This window comes from Mauremys reevesii, linkage group 5 (genome assembly GCF_016161935.1).
Source record: "Mauremys reevesii isolate NIE-2019 linkage group 5, ASM1616193v1, whole genome shotgun sequence".
Taxonomy (NCBI): Eukaryota; Metazoa; Chordata; order Testudines; family Geoemydidae; genus Mauremys; species Mauremys reevesii.
The window spans coordinates 4,031,343-4,051,562 of NC_052627.1; positions in this window are offsets into that span (position 1 = coordinate 4,031,343).

The window sequence follows — 20,220 nt, forward strand, 5'->3', positions numbered from 1 at the left end:
TCTTCACTGTGGAAGGGTGAGTTTTTGAAACAAGGTGGTGGTGATGATGATGATTTAGTTTTCCTATCCTGTGAATATTTGAGTTAGAATTTATTCAAGTCTTGAATTGGGACAAGAAATCAAAATCCTGAAAGTATGGGAAATGGAGATTTTCTCTATTTTGGAGTGATTGAAATATTTTGTTTTGATAATTTTGCAATGTTTCATTTTAATTTTTTACTATCTTACAATATTTTTCTGTATAATTAGCTTCATTTTAAAAACAAAAACTGGTTTTGAGCAGGGAAAACAAAAATTTAGAAAATGTCAAAATGAAATGTTTCAACAATTTCCGTTGTTTTCCAACATTTTTTTAAGACAGGAAATTCATCCAACAGATTCCTGTTCATAAACAGTTTTGATTTTGACAAATCAGCATTTTTCAGTTAAAAATGATTAGTCAAAAGAACAGCAACAGTGGGCCAGACCAATGATCTAGCCCAGTATCCTGCCTTCTGACTGTGGCCTCTGCCAGATGATTCAACGGGAATGAACAGTGATCCATCTCTCGTCATCCAGTCCCAGCTTCTAGTAGTTCAACATTTATGGACATCTGGATTATGAGGTTGCATCCCTGACCATCTTGGCTAGTAGACATTGATGGACCTATCCACCATGAATGATCTAATTCTTTTTTTAACACAGTTATATTTTTGGTGTTCACAGAATCGTATGGCAACAAGTTCCATGGATTGACTGTTTGTTGTGTGCAGAAGTTCTTCCTTTTGTTTGTTTTAAACCTGCTGCCTATTAATTTGGTCGGGTGACCCCTGGTTCTTTTGTTATGTGAAGCGGTAAATAACACTTCCTTATTCACTTTCTCCACACCAGTCATGATTTTATAGACCTCTATCATATCATACTTTAGTCAGCTCTTTTCCAAGCTGAACAGTCCAAGTCTTTTCTCCTCTTCTCATATGGAAGCTGTTGCATAGTCCTAGTCATTTTTTGTGTCTTTTCTTTGTACATTTTCCAATACGAATGTATCTTTTATGAGGTGGGACAACCAGAACCACAATCTGTATTCGAGGATTTATATAGTGGCATTATAATATTTTCTGTTTTATTATCTATCACTTTCCTAATGGTTCCTAACATTCTGTTAATTTTTTTGACTGTTGCTGCACATGTAGCAGATATTTTCAGAGAACTATTCAAGAGAGCTCCAAGATCTCTTTCTTGAGTGGTAACAGCTAATTTAGATCCCAATATTTTGTATGTATAGCTGAGATTACTTTTTCCACTGTACACTACTTTGTACTTATCAGCATTGATATTCATTTCTCATTTTGTTGCCCAGTCATCCAGTTTTGTAAAATCCCTTTGTTATTCTTCACAGTCTGCTTTGAACTTAACTATACTGAGTAATTTATTAATTTGGTATAGTATTGCTATCTCACTGTTCACCCCTTTTCAAGATAATTTATGAATATGTTGAACAGCAATGGTCCCAATACAAATTCTTGGAGGAACCCCACTCTTTACCTCTGTAAATTGTGAAAACTGGTAATTTATTCCTACTCTTTTTATTCTGTCTTTTAACTAGTTACTGATCCTTGGGAGGACCTTCCCTCTTATCCTGTGGCTGCTTACATTGCTTAAGAGCCTTTGGTGTTGCATCTTGTCCAAGGCTTTCTGGAAATCCAAGTATCCTATATCAACTGGATCATCATTGTTCACATTTTGTTGACCTCCTCAAAAGCCATCTTGACTCTTCCCCAACATATTGTGTTCATCTATGTGTTTGATAATTCTGTTCTTTACTATAGTTTCAATCAGTTTGCCTGATACTGAAGTTAGACTTACTGGCCTGTAATTGCCAGGATTGCCTCTGGATCCTTTTTTAAAAATTGGTGTCCGATTAGCTACCCTCCAGTCACCTGGTACAGAGGCTGATTTAAGCAATAGGTTACATATCACAGTTAGTAGAACTGCAATTTCATATCTAAGTTCCTCCAGAACTCTTGGGTGAATGCCATTTGATTCAGTTGACTTATTAGTGTTTAATTTTTCAATTTGTTCCAAAACCTCCTCTACTGACACCTCAATCTGGGACAGTTCCTCAGATTTGTCATCTAAAAAGAATAGCTCAGGTGTGGGAATCTCCCTCACATCCTCTGTAGTGAAGACCGATGCATAATGGTCTTGTCTTCCTGATTATTTGGCAGACTTCTTGCTCCTGATGTACATAAAAATGCTGTTAGTTTTTGTGTCTTTAGAAAGTTGCTCTTCACATTAATTCTTGACCTACCTTATTATACTTTTACACTTGACTTGCTAGAGTTTATGTTCCTTTCTATTTTCCTCACTAGGATTTGACTTTCAATTTTTAAAGGATACCTTTTTAGCCTTTAACTACCTCTTTTAGTCTGCTGTTTAGCCATGTTGGCATATTTTTGGCTTCTTACTGTTTTTAGTTGGGGTATGCATTTAATTTGAGCCTATATTATGGTGTTTTTAAATAGTTTCCCAGCAGCTTAAAGGCATTTCACCCTTGTGACTGTTCCTTTTAATTTCCATTTAACTAGCTTCCTCATTTTTGTGCAGTTCCTTTTTTTGAAGTTATATGCTACTGTGCTGGGTTTCTTTGGCATTTTTCCTCCCTAACAGGATGTTAAATTTAATTACATTATGGTTGCTATTACTGAGCGGTTCAGCTATAATTACCTCTTGGACCAGATCCTGTGCTCCACTTAGGACTAAATCCAGGATTGCCTCTCCCCCTGTGGGTTCCAGGACAACCTTCTCCAAGAAGCAGTCATTAATGGTGTCTAGAAATTTTGTCTCTACATCCCATCCTGAGGTAACGTGTACCCAGTCAATATGAGGACAGCTGAAATCCCCCATTATTATTGTGTTTTCCATCTTTGCAGCCTCTATAATCTCCCTAAGCATTTCACAGTCACCGTCACCATCCTGGTCAGGTGGTCACAGTATATTCCTGTTCCTGTACTATTATTGTTCAAGCATGGAATTTCTATCTATACAGAGTCTATGGACCAAGAAAATCATTTAAGATTTTTTACTTTATTTGACTCTGTGCTTTCACATTATAGAGCCACTCATCTGCCACCCATCTGCCAACGTAACCTAATCGGTCGTTGCTATGTATCTTGTACCCTGGTATTACCATGTCCCATTGATTATCCTCATTCCACCAAGTTTTTCTGATGCCTATCAATATTTTCATTTAAAGCAAGGCACTATAGGTCACCCATCTTAGTATTTAGACTTCTAGAGAGACAAGGTGGGTGAGGTTATATCTTTTATTGGACCAACTTTTTTTGATGAGAGAGACAAGCTTTTGAGCTCACACAGAGCTCTTCTTCAGGTCTGGGAAAGGTACTCAGAGGGTCACAGCTAAATATAAGGCAGAACAGATTGTTTTGCATAAGTAGTTGACACATATTTCAAGGGACCATTTTAGGCGAAGTGGCCCATTAATAACTCACCAGTCATGGGGGCAGGGGGGAAGCTGGGGGATAGTGGAGGGTGGTTAGTGGGTTATATATTGTTGTAAGAAGCTGGGGGATAGTGGAGGGTGGTTAGTGGGTTATATATTGTTGTAAGAAGCTGGGGGATAGTGGGGGTGGTTAGTGGGTTATATATTGTTGTAAGAAGCTGGGGGATAGTGGAGGGTGGTTAGTGGGTTATATATTGTTGTAAGAAGCTGGGGGATAGTGGAGGGTGGTTAGTGGGTTATATATTGTTGTAAGAAGCTGGGGGATAGTGGAGGGTGGTTAGTGGGTTATATATTGTTGTTGGGTTCTTCTTCGCCCGTGACGGCCAGTTGGAACAGTGGGAGTGCACACCCTCCTCCAACCTCTAGTGTTTCTCCCAAGTTCTAGTAGATAGTAGTAGTTAGTAGTTAGTTGAGTTCTGTTATATATATATTTAGTGTTATCTAATTCCGTAACTATTAACACTATTAACACTAAATATATATATAACTACAACAAGACTCAACTAACTACTAATATACTAACTACTCACTGAAACACTAGGAGCAACACATCTCTCGAAACACCCAGTTTACTAGTGTGAGTAACCGTCTTTTATATATTGTTGTATTCAGTCCATGATTTTTGGTGTCTAGCAGAGTTATATATTTACGTTCCCAGGCTCACTTTTTGAAGATGTTGCACAGGTTTCCTTTGAGGACGGGGACTGAGAGGTCACCCATGATCACTTTCTGAAAGTGTTCACCCATGGGTGATATGGTATTTTTGTTTTTTTATCATTTTTCTGTGTGAGTTTATTTGAGATAGTGGTGATTGTCTGGTTTCACCCACATAGTTGTTATTGGGGCATTTAGTGCCCTGGATGAGGTACACCACAAGTTGTGAAAGGCATGTGCAGGGCCCATGGATCTTGAAACCTGTGTTGTGGGGGTGTATATCATCACAGTGGTGGAGATATGTCTACAGGTTTGGCATCTTTTATTCTGCAGAGTCCAGTGCTGCTATGAGTTGGTGTGTCCTGGTCTGTGGGGAGCTTGCTTCTCATGATGAGCTTGGAGAGCTTGGGAGGTTGTTTTGAAGGCCGGAAGAGGGGGTTCAGAGACAATTTCTTTCACAATGTGGTCCCCATCAAGTATGGGTTGTAGCTGTGTAATGATACCCATATGGGTTCCAGTTTGGGGTGCTAAGTGACAGCTTTAGACTTCTAGCATTTGTTATGTAAGCACAAGTCCATTTTGTCAATATTCCTCGATCAGGAATCAGGGTCCCATTGTGTAAAGCACTGCACACACATAACAAAAAGAAAAAAAAATAAAATAATAATAATAATAAACAATTTCTGTTGATATGGTAGTTTGTACAGCAGTAGAAACAAATGGACATTCTCTAGGATTGTCCTTGAGAATGAAAGACAATTCTCATGCTTTTCACGCACATGGAACCTGTTTGAACCTGACAGCTTTTGTGCTGACAGGAGCAGCTGTGCTTGCTCTCATGGTTTCATAATGAGATCTGTGCATCTCTAGTATGGTTTTCAGAACAGAGGATCTATGAACTAAAACTTTCCTTTTTTATTTTGCTCTTGCTGTGGGCAGACTGCCCCTCTCCCCCCAGTCTTCCAGGACACATGAACGTATACAGTACTAATAAGTGTTTCTCTCCGAGGGTAGAGACAACAAAAGGCAATAAGAAGCAGTTCAGCCTTCAAGCACTGAGACAGCAAAGGGATGGACACAAAGAAAACAAAGAAACTTATGCACACCGATGTAGTCTGTCAACAACACCTCCTACCCCGGTTTGTGTGCGTGTAGGGATGTGGGGGAGAAGAAAGAATAATTGTTCTGTTGCTGGAGTGGTTTCTCTGGAGTTGCTGGCCTACTGTAGTTAGGTAGCTACCCTTTACATAATTAGTGGGTCCCTTTCAGGTGGCTTTCCTTTGGTTCTGGAGATCACTCTATAGCCCTGATTTATGATTCTTAAACATAATATTTTGTTCCCACCATTATCCAGAGAGATTATTGATATTTTGCCTCTTCCTTTGTTCTGAGGATGCTAAGCTGCAGCTGGGATGCACCCATGGACACAGACACTCGCATTATTTGGTTTTGAAGAAACTTTTCTTCATGTGTCTTAAGAAGCCTGTTCATTGCAACAGAAAGGTGTAGCTCCTGATGTCTCTGGCTAGACTATATCTCCCAAAATGCACCATGGTCAGGGGACTCAGGTGGACACAGTCACAGAGATTAATGCCGACCTGATATAAAATGAAAGATTTTGTTTTGTTTTCCCAGATGAAGAATTTTCATTTTTCAGAAACCGAATTTTCCACTGAAATAATATTGACAGAAAGCACCCAGCCAACCTTACTGCAACACACAATACACCAAGTGCCCCAGCATGTTCTCAAAGGTGCAGGTCCCATTGCTATGTTTCCATAATACTTAACAGTTCTTCCCATAAGAAATTTAAACAATACAGCTACAGCCATTAGAGCTGGTCAAAACTCAGAATTTCCAGTATGTGGGAATTACTGACATTTTGAAATTTGTTTTTGGTATAATCAGAATAAAACCAAATATTTCTGAAATTTTCCACAGAGCAGAATTCCTGGAAAAAAGTCAGCTTTAGAAAAGTTTGTTTTGTAGTTTAGATACTTAATTTTGTAATTTTATTATTTTTATGTTTTCCTTATGTTTACATTATTTCATAATATGTCGGCTGGAGCAGTGGTTTTCAAACTGCGGGTTGTGACCCAGTACTGGGTCGCGGAATGTCAGGCACTAGGTTGCGGCGGCTCTGGTCAGTACCACCGACTGGGCTGTTAAAAGTCCCATGGGCGGTGCTGCTTGGCTAAGGCAGGCTAGTTCCTACCTGTTCTGACACCACTCTGCACCCCGGAAGTGGCCAGCAGCAGTTCCGGCTCCTAGGCAGGGGGGCCAAGGGGTTCCGCGCACTGCCCCCACCCCAAGCACCGGCTCCACACTCCCACTGGCCAGGAACCAGTCAATGGGAGCTGGGGGGGGAGCTGCGGGTGAGAGCCAAGCGGAGCCCCTTGTGCACCTCCGCCTAGGAGACGGACCTGCTGAGGCTGCTTCTGGGGAGCAGCGTGGTCCGCAGTGCCAGGACAGGCAGGAAGCCTGCCTTAGCACCCCTTCTGCGCTGCTGACCGGGAGCTGCCTGAAGCAAGTCCGCACCCCAACCCTGCACCCAAATCCCCGGCCCCAGCCCTGAGACCCCCCCAAACCTGACCCCCTCCTGCACTCCAACCACCTGCCCCACCCAGAACCCCTCCCACGCTCCAAACCCCTCATCCCCCGTGGGCATCAACAATTTTCTTCAACTCGGTCACCAGAAAAAAAAATTGAAAACCACTGGCCTGGAGTGTCACCCTCCAGGAAAAATCAGCGTACTACCCAGAGAAGGCTGGAGTAGACACTGCTCTGCTCTCTCTCTGCAGCAGACATTTTTAATAGCAAAGTGATTGTTTTCACCCTGCTACAAAGAAATCTCATGGCCAGGGGCTGGTGTCAGATCTGCCATTTGCTGAAGAAGGTCCAGCCACTAATCTCCTATGAACACCACTTTTCTTGAAGTGAGTGTGAAGAAAATGGAAGCAAGCCATGTTGAATGCAGAGGTCGGGGTGGAGATGAAAAGACAGGGGGGCTGCACTGCTATTATGCAGGGGTGGTTATCGTGGCTCTGAAAAGAGGCTGAATCTGATGTGCAGAATGAGCTGTAAGTGAAGTGAGCAGATGCACTTGGAGCATTTGAGTTTATTGGGCCAGATTCTCAGCTGTTGCATACCAGTAAAACACCATTGAAGTCAACAGAACTATGCTAACTTACACCAATGCAGACCTAGCCTGAATGTTTGTGAGCCTTATGCACATGACGTTAACTATAAGATCTTCTGATCGATTCAGCCTAGATGTGTCCCCTAATTTGTGCAACAATGGAAACAATTTATATTTTACAGTAACATACAGAAGCTTCTGTTCTTGGCTCTGTGCAGCATTCCAAGTGCATCTCCCACATGACCGACAAACTTGCATTTGACATAAAAGCATCTCAAGACAAACAGACTATTGAACACTGCTCATTACGGACAAGCAAGCTGAACTATTTTCCAAGCTATTACTTGTGGTGATGATGATGATTCAGACAAGACAAAAAAGTAATCATAGTTACAAGTTCCCTTCAATTTCTATCAATGTCTGTCATGAGGATGAAGCGGTAAATAGCCTTCAAAGATGACTTTTACACCTCAGTTGGAAACAGAATGCTAAATACAGCAACGTGGTTCCAATTCTCTGCAGCTAATTTGAGAGGAGGGGCAAACTGGAAGAATTAGTCATTTAAAAAAGAGGCAGTGTGGTCTGATGGAGAGGACATTGCTCTGGGGTTCAGGAGCCCTGCATTTCTGTTCCTAGTTCTGCCCATGACCTTGTACATATCTCTGTGCCTTCATTGCCCCCTTGTCTGTTGTTATTTAGTATTCAGACCGTGGTAACACCTTATGAGAATACCCTGGTCGGGACCCCATTGTGCTGGATATTCTGCAAATGTATAACAAATGACCATCCCTGCCCCACAGAACGTGCAGTCTGGGAGACTAGATAACACAGCCAAATGAGACAAGCCAGTTTGTCAGGGTGGGAGGAGGGGGAGATGGGGTAACAAATACACAAGTAGTTTGTCGTGTCTCATTAGATTGCAAGTTCTTGGGCAGATGCTGTTTTGGTACAACACAATGGGGCCCTTTCCCCAGCTGCAGCACTGCAACTGATAATATCTGTATGAATGGAGGAATAGAAAGCCATCACATTCAGATTATAAAACCGATTTATGAAAAAATCCAAGTACTAAATCTGTTATAATTCAGTAAACGTTACTGCATGCACAGTCCATCAGAGAGCTCTTCTTTAGTCTCTGTGGATTCTCAGGGCTTTTCTCCATTTACCGGGGGAGCAACATGCAGCGATCGATCCACCAGGGTTCTATTTAGGTGGTCTAGTGAAGACCCACTAAATCAACCACCAATCACTCTCCTGTCAACTCCAGTACTCCACCAGAATGAGAAGAATAAGGTAAGTCAATGGAAGATTTCTCCTATCGGCGCAGTGCGGTGTAGACACAGCAATACGTCAACCTAAGGTAAGTCGATTCCAGCTATATTATTCACGTAGCTGGAGTTGTATAACTTAGGTCGACTTAGCTCCGTAGTGTAGACCTGCCCACAGACTCATGATCACCATGATTGCATGATCACCATGGTTGCAACCCTTACCAAAAGGGGATCATTGCTCGAGGAGATTTCTCCTGCACAATGGGGCTTCTTTGGTCAGGCCCTGTGCAAAGCTCAGTGGTGTGGGTTTTCATCCAAATCTACAGGGCTAAGCCGAAACTCAGGATTCAGTCACCAAATGTTGCTCATAACCATGGCACAGTCTAAAGGTTCTTCATGTATGGAGTGTTGCAGAATTCGAAGACAAACAAATGTTTCATTTTGAGGTTTTATGAAAATGTTGAGGTTGCCAGTGAAAAGTTTGCCTGAAACACAGTAAGTTCTGTTTCTAGGCCTGGCTGAACCTGGTGTCATGTGAAGGTGTGAGACGAATATAAGAACATAAGAAATAACCCATTGGGTCAGACCAGTGGTTTATTTATATCGTTATCTTGTCACTTAAAGTGATCAGTCCTGGCTGCTTCTGAGAGAGATGCAATAAACTCTTCAATGAAAATTATGGAATAACATGACTATAGAGGATGTTTCTTCCTCAACCCAGGCAGTTTGTGGTTGGCTCATACTCTGAAGCATGAGGGAGGGTTTATATTCTTTACTGTCTTTTATCATATCTGTCGTCATAGTGGATGTTCTCATTAACAATATAAGTGTCCAAGCCTATTAAACTGTTGGCCTCAATGCTATTTTCCAGGAATGAGGTCCACAAGGTAATTGTTACATTAAAATAATAAAATGAGTTTAATCGATTGCCCACTTTTTTGTATTATAAGAAAGGTAACTTGGACTCTTCATTCTCTCATCTCTAAACTGTTCAGTTTTAAGTTTTTCAATCCATGTCCATAGGGAAGCCTTTCCACAGGTCTAAAAATGTTCATCTCCAGCCCTAAAACCCCTCTGTTTCTGAGAGCTCTTTTTGAGATTGGGTGATCAAGGTGGAATGCAGCATTCCAGCTGTGGGGCAGGGAGGTAGAGGAATGAGGGAGGAAAAATACTGGCTTAACAGCATTGGTCTATGATAATTTCTTTTTTCCTTGCCATAGTTTATTACCTTGCACTAAGGGGGGAGAGGGATAGCTCAGTGGTTTGAGCATTGGCCTGCTTAAACCCAGGATTGTAAATTCAATCCTTGAGGGGGCTATTTGGGGATTGGTCCTGCTTTGAGCAGGGGGTTGGACTAGATGACCTCCTGAGGTCCCTTCTAACCCTGATAGTCTAAGAAAGCAGTTAAGCACATGCTTAACTCTAAGCATTTGCTTTAGTCTCATTGACTTCAATGTTAAACATGTGTTTAAATGCTTTCCTGACTAAGGATGTGTTCCTGAACTGGGGAGCTTCACTTGGCCTGATATTAGTCTACATGGTTTGAATGATACTTGGACCTTGTCATTTCACCATGCTGGAGCTATTTTTGCCTTCTTGCTTTATTGTTTGTTATGGGGATTGTTTGTTTGGGTATGCGTGCTTTCACTCACTGATTTGGCATGCTTACATAGCCCTTCAAGCAGAGTCTAAAGATTTAATTTCATCCATTTTGGCTTTAGGCACTTTTTGACCTGCTCCGTAATTGTTTTTTCATAACTCTTCTTTATAAAGTTCAATGTCTTCATGCTCCCTTTTAATATGACCCCTCCTCTAAACACCGTGGGTGAAATCCTAGTTCAACTTAAGTCTGCAAAAATCTCCTACTGACTTCATTGAATGGAATTTTTATTTTTATTTTTGGTTGTGAAGGTTACATAACAGCTCAACTATAGTAACTTCTTTGCCAGCTCTCCTGCATTATTTAGGAATTAATCAAAACTAGTCTTTCCTCGTGTGTTCTCCTCCAGAAAGCTGATGCTCAAGGTTCAAGGAATTGCATTTTAATCCTCATTCCTTCATGACATTTGACCTGTCGGTTTGGTAACTTTCACATGTATTTTGAAAATGAGTAAAATTTATTTACAAATGCACAAAATGTTTGCAAAGTGGAAAACATCCCTTCCCAGGTCTGGTTGTTCCCCTGACTTCTGTGGGAAAGGCATGGCTAGGAAAGGTAATTACAGATGACCAGGTTGGGGAAAAGTTTCTCTGCACAAAAGAAAAGCAAAAAACCTGCTTAGGCAAGAAAAGATCCTGAGTGGGGGAGTATGTGCCACTATCCAGGCAGCATGGCCATTCCCAGCTGGAAGGTGAGGGAAACAGAGACTCCTTACTTGGGGGAGCAAGCCAGCACAACACAGGGAAGCTGCTCAGACCTTTGGGGATGGCATAATGTTGTAATAATTGGGCCTACAAAACTACATCTATTGTAAGCTAAACTGTAAGAAATGAATGGAAGGTCAAACAATGTCATAATAATCCATAACAATAAATACTAATGGGAAAAGATACAAAAGGGAGGGACGGGGGAAGAAAGGAGCCTGCTGGTTCTGCAAGGACTGGTGTACAGGAGAATGTGGGACAAAAGTCAATGGCCCCAAACTGGTGTGTCAGAAGTTCGGTCTAACAGGTGGGCAAAGTAATGAAGGGAGGGCTATTCCACCATCACTCCCTTTGACTTGGGGTGGGGGATGGAGCTGTCTGACAGCTACTGGCAGGGAGACAGCTGAACTGGAAGGTCCTTTAAGAAATGGGATGGGACTTTACCAACAGCCCAGCCCAGCTCAACTAACTTTCCCTTTTCCCCCCAAAAGACAACTCTTGCCTTCTTTAACACCCTCTAAAAGACTGGAAAAGAGGGGATTTCCTTCTAACTACTCTCTACAGCAGTGACACTCAGAATTCCTAGTGATCAACATTACCCAAAAGAGCCACAGTCATGTGAATTCAGGGTCTGAGTTACTATAGTACTATTCATAGATAAACAGTATCAAAATATTTTGTATGGGAAAAACAGTATGAGAAATATCTAGTTTATATATATAGTTTAGCAAAATATGGACCCTGGACTTCAGAAAAGCAGTCTTAGACTTCCTTAGGGAACTGGGCAGGATCCCCTAGGAAGCAAATATGAGGAGGCAAGGAGTCCAGGAGAGCGGGCTGTATTTTAAAGAAGCTTTATTGAGGGCACAGGAAAAATCCATCCTGGAGTGCAGAAAGAATAGCAGATATGGCAGGTGACCAGCTTGGCTTAACAGTGAAATCTTTGGTGAGCTTAAACTCAAAAAGGAAGTTTACAAGAAATGTAAATTTGGACAGATGACTAGAGAGGAGTATAAAAATATTGCTCGAGCATGCAGGGGTGTAATCAGGAAGGCCAAGGCACAATTGGAGTTACAGCGAGTAAGGAATGTGAAGGGTAACAAGAAGGGTTTCTACAGCTTTGTTAGCAACAAGAAGATGGTCAGGGGAAGTGTGGGACCCTCACTGAATGGGGGAGGCAACCTAGTGACAGAGGATATGGAAAAAGCTGAAGTATTCAATGCTTTTTTGCCTCGGTCTTCACAGACTAGGTCAGCTCCCAGACTGCTGCACTGGGCAACACAGTATGGGGAGGAGGTGAGAAGCCCTCAGTGGTGAAAGAACAGGTTAAGGACTATTTAGAAAAGCTGGACATTCACAAGTCCATGAGTCCAGATCTAATGCATCCAAGGGTGCTGAGGGAGTTGGCTGATGTGATTGCAGAGCCATTGGCCATTATCTTTAAAAATTTGTGGTGATCGGGGGAGATCCTGGATGATTAGAAAGAGGCAAATATAGTGCCATATTTAAAAAAGGGAAGAAAGAATACTTTCAGGGAAACTACAGACTGGTCAGCCTCACTTCAGTCCCCAGCAAAGTCATGGAGCAGGTCCTCAAGGAATCCATTTTGAAGCACTTGGAGGAGAGGAAGGAGGTCAGGAACAGTCAACGTGGATTCACCAAGGGAAAGTCATGCCTGATCAACCTGATTGCCTTCTATGATGAGATAACTGGCTCTGTGGATATGGGGAAAGCGATGGATGTGATATATCTTGACTTTAGAAAAGCTTTTGATATGGTCTCCCACAGTATTCTTGCCATCATGTTAAAAAAAGTATGGATTAGATAAATGGACTATGAGGGGGATAGAAGGTTGGCTAGATTGTCAGGCTCAACGGGTAGTGATCAATGGCTCAATGTCTAGTTGGCAGCCGGTATCAAGAGGAGTGCCCCAGGTGTCGGTCCTGGGCCAGTTTTGTTCAACATCTTTTTCAATTATCTGGATGATGGGATTAATTGCATCCTCCGCAAGTTTTCAGATGACACCAAGCTGAGGGGATAGATACATACACTGGAGAGTAGAGATAGGGTCCAGAGTGACCTAGACAAATTGGAGGATTGAGCCAAAAGAAATCTGATGAGGTTCAACAAAGACAAGTGCAGAGTCCTGCACTTAGGACAGAAGAATCCCATGCACTGCTACAGGCTGAGGACTGACTGCCTAAGCAGCAGTTCTGCAGAAAAGGACCTGGGGATTACAGTGGACAAGAAGCTGGATATGAGTCAGCAGTGTGCCCTTGTTGCCAAGAAGGCCAACGGTATATGAGACTGTATTAGTAGGAGCATTGCCAGCAGATTGAGGGAAGTGATTATTCCCCTTTATTCGGCTCTGGTGAGGCCACACCTGGAGTACTGCATCCAGTTTCAGTTCTACCACTACAGAAGGGATGTGGACAAATTGTAGAGAGTCCAGCAGAGGGCAGCACAAATGATTAGGGGGCTGGGGCATATGACTTACGAGGAGTGGTGAAGGAACTGAGATTATTTAGTCTGCAGAAGAGAAGAATGAGGGGGGGATTTGATAGCAGCCTTCAACTACCTGAAGAGGGGTTTGAAAGAGGATGGTGCTAGGCTGTTCTCGGTGGTGGCAGATGCCAGAACAAGGAGTAATGGTCTCAAGTTGCAGTGGAGGAGGTTTAGGTTGGATATTACGAAACACTATTTCACTAGGAGGGTGGTGAAGCACTGGAATGGGTTCCCTAGGGAGGTGGTGGAATCTCCATCCTTAGAGGTTTTTAAGGCCCAGCTTGACAAAGCCCTGGCTGGGATGATTTAGTTGGGCATTAGTCCTCCTTTGAGCAGGGGTTTGGACTAGATACCTCCTGAGGTCGCTTCCAACCCTGTGATTCTATGATTCTAACAGGAGCTGGATTGGGAGTTCTCCTCTCCTTCACTCATGTGTTGGGATCCTGGCTCAGGATTCTGCTCTTGACTCCCATACCAAGCAAGGGGTTGATTTTTCTGGGCAAGGAATCTCCTCTCCGAAGAAGCCAGAGATGATGCTTGATGTCTGGGAGCCCCGTAGAATAAGGTGAAGGGCTAGGTGCACTTGTATCTCCTGGTGATTTTGACTGACAGCACATGTGCTGTTTCCAGCAGCAGTAGACTAGAGCATGTGCCCAAGTAAACAGAGCCCTGCCTGTACTGGATTCTGTGTCTGACCTCCAAATTCACAGAGGCTTGCAGATGAAGCTTTGCACAGCACTAATGCTGGTGCATCTAGTTTCTGCTGAACCCCCTAACCTCTTGGCGGATGACAAAGGGAATCAGATCAAAGTCTTCTGACAGCCATGAATTTGCGAGCACAGTTCTTGTCACTGGTATGGCCTTCCCTAGTATGGCCATTTGGCCTCTTCCCAGGAATTCCTCTTTTTTAAAGTGAATGTAGGGCTTCTGAAAGGTACCAGATTTATAACCCTGGAAAGTAATTCACTTTTATCCCCTGAATTATAGCCCAGGCTAAGGCAGAGCAAGCTTCTCCACTCCATCTAGATCTGCAACATGTCCTAATCTATCCAACATCCCCTCCTGGATGTGCCCTGTCACCTCAAACATAATGGGCCAAAATCTGGTATTCATGGGTGGAACGCTATTGAAATCAATAGAGCTGTGCCCATTTGCATCAACAGGGAGTCTGGCCTGTCCAGTCATCTTCTCTTGTTCTCTGTCACTGGTGGCACCACTTTCATCCTTCCCTCTCTCCACACTCGCAAGTCTGGTGTCCAGTTCAACTCAGCTCTTGGTTTTTTGCTCACTGCCAAGGCCCCATGGCTCCTTTCTCTGCAGTAGTTCTGGGACCCACCCCTAGCTTTATGCTGTCAGGACAATGCTCTGTTTAACTCACACTTTGATTACTGCAACTTCCTGCTTACTGGACTCCCAGTTCACCTTTCAATCCAGACAGAAAGCTGCTTTCGAGATCACTCCAAATACGTCTAACTATTTTCTGACTCCCTTACCTGAATTCCTCTTTCATTCTATTCTTTGTACGGTGGGTGTAGCCAATTGCATTCCTTGCAGTTAGGGCTGGGTGGGAAATGGTTTCCCTGACCCAGGAAAGTTTGACATTTTGAAATTTTCCCCTGCCCCAAAGTTAAATCTCAAAAATTGTTGTGACCCAAAAATCCAAAAAAATAATTTTGTTCAGGTCAATTAAAATGTTTGCTTTCAAACATTTTTAAATGTTTTGATTTCACCCATTGCTTTTTAAACTTTTTTTGTTGTAAATTCACTAAAATTTCAAAATGAAAAATCAAAACTCAGGACATTTTGACAATCTCAAAACTTTAACCAATTTTCCCCTCCCAAATCGGGTGTTTTGTCCAATTTGACACTTTCAGGAACAAGTTTGGTTTGGTTTTCTGATGAAAAATTCTTGTTGGAAAGTTCCCAACCAGCTCTACTTCTGGTGCAATATGAATTCATGAAATATAATTATTATAATGATGATGATCATTATTGAGATCCCATTTTAGGATGCTAGCAAAATTGGGTTTTCTCCTGCCACCTGATTTACACAAGCTGAGGATCTGGTTCAGTGAGCTATGTCTTGATTTAAAGTAGATTGTGAGGCCCTTGGGGCCATAACCATGTGTAGACGAGTGGACTCACCCCTGCGGCACCTCCTGCTGGTGACTTCTGGGAATTAGCTCATTTACCAGCCAGGAGCACCCTCTGCAGGCTGGTGATCTGCCTGTCCTCTTGGCCCCCGTGTCCCTCCCTGGACCCCAGTGCCCTTTTAACTGGGGTGCTGCCCCCTGGCAATAACCCCTTTCTCTCAGGGGCTCCCCTCCCTGGGGAACCCCCACCAACTATCCCCACCTTGCCTCAGTATTAGGCTACTGCCAGTCATCATCTAGCCCCCGCACCCTAGGGCAGACTGCAGTACCAGCCTACTCATCACTGGCAAGGTTGGGTTTGGACCTGCTGCCTTGGCCTACCCCTGGGCTGCCTCCTGCAACCCACAGTACCTGTTGACCTTGTGCTAGGCCGCAGCCTGGGGCTTTCCAGGCGGCAGCTCCTCTGCCTGTCCCCAGCCCTGCTTCACTCAGGTACCCTGTGTCCAGCTCCCTGCAGCCAGGCCCTTCTCCCTCTACGGACAGAGGAAGACTGTCTCTGGGCTTCTGGCTCCCAGCCTCTTATTGGGGCCTGCTGGGCCTGACTGGGGTGTGGCCGAGCTGCAGCCACTTCCCAATCAGCCTAGCTTAGCAGCTCCTAGCCCCAACCTTCCCCCAGGGCTGTTTTAAGCCCTTCAGGGCAGGAGCAGGGAAACCACCCTGCTGCACCATGTCTTATTCTGGGTTTACACAGCAGCTAGCACAATGGGGCCCTGATTCTCACTGGAACCACGGGGTGCTATAGGAATACAAACAAATAATGATGATTAGATGCCACAGGTTTGAGTCCGATCTCACACAGTTTTGAAACTCATGTAGCACTAGTGAGTCTAATGGCCTTACTTCTGAGATAGGCGGCTGTGAGATAACTATCAGCCCCAAGTTCTCTTAGGGCTTTACCCCAGCAACAAAGATGATTAGGAATTCTGGAGTCAGCAGCTCCAAGATTAGTCCTAGAAGGAACAGTACACAGGATGTTTTCATGACAGGGCTTTGACTCTAAAATGCCTTCCCATCTGGTCTGACAAAGCCTGAGTCTGTTGATCTTCAGGTCATGCCTATAGATTCCCCTTTCTCCAGAATGTTAGAAAGAAGTGGGCATTTGGAGGGGATAGATATTTCGTCTGCATATACAGTTTGGGTTTTCTTATGGACATATTTTGTTTAACATGACTGTGTATTGTAAAATACTACTGTTAATGGGCCTAAAGAAAACAGCAGCCAGATACAGACAGAGAGATAGCATAGTAGGGCTCTTATAAATGCCATGCATAATCGTATGATTCATTCCTTTGTATTCTCTGGGTAGCCCTCCACACAGGCAGCAGCTAACCTGCTTTGATGGGGAAAGGAGTGTCACATGTGGAACAGTTGTTAAAGATAAATGCAGATGACAAAAGTAAAAAACTCATCAGCTAATTGAAGAATAGATTTAGTCAAGAGGAAGGAAAGAGACATTGTCTAGGGAAGATTTAAGGATGCACAAGTTCAATATCTTAATTCTGCTGAGCACTCTTTTAAAAAAAGAAACTATTCTGAACACTCATCTATTGATTATTCAACAATACACTCAAATTTTAATGACCTTGTCAGCATAATGATTTCAATCTCAGATGTCAGTGACATAATAATTACTGGGCTAAGAGCTGTTTGCAAATAATTCAGAGACTGATGTGTGTTGTTCACCAAGGAAACAAATGAGAAGGTAGTATTGTCCACTTCCAGCTGTTTATCAATGTTAGCCTGGCAGTATTACTGGTCTTAAGCTCCAGAGCATTATTTTTTATTAATAGTGTGAAAAGGTATTACTTAAACGATTTAGCCTACAAGAAATGAAAAGAAACAAACAAAACCAAATTTCCCACAAACAGTAATTAGTGTCGTAATTGGAGTGTGAAAGGTACATTGAGCAAGTGAGACATAAATGACTTGAAATGAACATATCATTTACCTAGGGCCACATGAAAATATTGTTGTTTCCTGTAATTAAAGGAGCCTCTTTGTACAGATTATGGGTTACATTCACTGCTGTGTTATCCCAGCTTTGTCCTGGAGGAACCCCAGTGAAATCAATGGAATTACAACAATGTGAATGTGGTGTAACACAGTGATGAATGTCATTACAGTTTGAGAAGATGCTTTGTAATGGTGAGCAGCAAAACTCTGTTATGTTCACAGCCTAGAAACACAGAAATTAGATACAAACTTAAAACATTCTTGCTGGAAGGTTTCAATGTAACTCTAGTCTTTGGCCTTGTCTACACTACAGAGTTTTGTTGACAAAAGGCAGCTTATGTTGACAAAACAGTGAATGCGTACACACTGTGATGCGACTTTTGGTGGCAAAAATGCCCTGTTTTGGTGACAAATACAACACCCTGATGAGAGACATATGTCTTTATCCTCTAAATCTTTGTCGACAAAGTGCCAGTGCAGACACCACACTTGATTTTATCACTTTAATTGGCCTCCAAGAGGTGTCCCACAATGCCCATCATGACCGCTCTGCTCAGCAGTTTGAACTCCACTGCTCTGCAGCCAGGTAAACAACCATCTGCCCCTTCCCGTTAGAAGCCCTGAGAATTTTTGAAATTCCATTTTCTGTTTGCTCGGTGTGGAGAGGTCTCATATCTTCCTAGGTCACCACAAAGTCTTATCGCAGCAAACGCTCTCCCGCTTAGATCAGTGCGGAGCAGATGGATCTGCTCAGTCTATGGGGAGAGGAGGCTCTGCAGTCCCAGCTGCACTTGACCTGTAGGGATTGGGATACCTACTGACAGATTTCTCAAGGCTTGTGTGAAAAGGGCTGTGATCGGGACATGCTGCAGTGCAAAATGAAGATAAAGGAGCTGAGGAAGGCGTACCATAAGGCGAAGGAGGCAAACTGTTGCTCCGGTGCTGCACCAAAGACCTGCTGGTTCTATAAGGAGCTGGACACTATCCTCAGTGGTGACTCCACCACCAAGTGCCCTGTGGATACTTCAGTGAGCCTGGAGTCGGTGGAAGGAGGACCTAACCTGGAGGGTGAAGTCACTGATGATGAGGTGGAGTTAGATGAGGATGTGCAGCTCCCAGTGGGGTCGCCCAGTGGGGCAGGCAGCCAGGAACTGTTCACCACTCCGGAGGTGTCTAGTTGCTTTCCAGCGAGCAAGAAGCAGGAGAGGAGACTCCTGGTAAGTGGCTGTGGTTTGTGTAGTGCGGGGGTGGGTTCATGGTATAGAAATGTATACGGCTGGCTGTGTTTCTATGAGCTGGACATTTGCCTGGGTAGCTAATCAGTATGGCAGAACAGGCTGTTGATGCACATCGAGATCTCATGGGAATCCTCCAGAGAGCTCTCCAGGACAGTTTCCTGGAGGTACTCGGCAATCCTGTGCTGAAAGTTCCTTGGTAGAGCTGGTTTGTTCCTTCCCCCACTGTAGGAAACTTTCCTGCACCATTTGGCAATCGCTTGTGCAGGGACCAAAGCGGCACACAGGCGAGCAGCAAAGGGACCAAGGCGGAAGCCACAAGCATGTAGTAGATACACCTTCATTTCCCTGCTTACCCTCAACAGTGAGATGTCTGCTAGAATGACCCATGCCTATGGAGAAGTGTGGGAGAATTTTAGAATTTTTTCCCTAGTCGGCTGCACCACAACCCTTGCAGAGTGAGTGCTCTTTTCCCCATGTGGAGCGCCTCCCTCCCACCCCGCCAACACTGTTCGCAGAGGGTGCAGTAAGAAAGTCCTGCACTTCTCCAATGCAGAGAAAATGGAACACAAGGAGTGGAGGGAAGCTGAAAGGCAGGATAGAAAAGAAAACCAGGAGTTTGTTAAGGATGCTACTGAGCAGATGATTAAAGTCATGAAGGAGCAAATGCAGGTGCTGAAATTCTTAATAATGTTGCAGACTAAGCAGATCCTTGCCTGCCCTCCCCTGCAGCACATTTAGAACTTTGTTCCATGCCCTCCCCCAAACTCCACATGCACAGTCCTTTCCGCTTTCCGGGACTTCTCGGATTCCCCTTCACTCCATCCCCTAAGACAACTTTCACAGTGATAGCTGGATCTACACACAGCTGTGAAAGTCTGTCCTTCCCTGGTACCTCCTTTCCCACCAAGCACCTTTGTGTGTGTGTGTGTGTGTGTTGTTGTTGTTTTTTGTGCATAAAAGCAACGTTTTTTAACATTAACTCATCTTTATTTGTTTTCTACAAATTGAGGCAGTTTATCCATGTGCTTGATGGAATGTAAAGCCCCAAATATCACCATTACTTCCTAGGAAAACTACGTGTAATGTAACATTGCAGCATCAATCACAGAGATACATATTACTGGTTCTTATTTTCAAAGTGTTGCCTCAAAGCCTCCCTAATTCAAATTACCCCTCTCTGGGCTCCTCTGATAGCCCTGGTATCTGGCTGCTCAAAATCAGCAGCCAAGCAATCTGCCTCAGCACTCCACCCCTGAGCAAACCTTTCACCCTTAGCTTCACAGAGATTATGCAACGTATAACATGCGGCTATGACCATGGGAATATTATCCTCATTAAGGTCTAAACTGCCATAAAGGCATCCCCAGCATGCCTTTAATCTGCCAAAGGCACATTCCACTGTCATTTGGCACCTACTCAGCCTGTTGTTGAACCGCTCTGC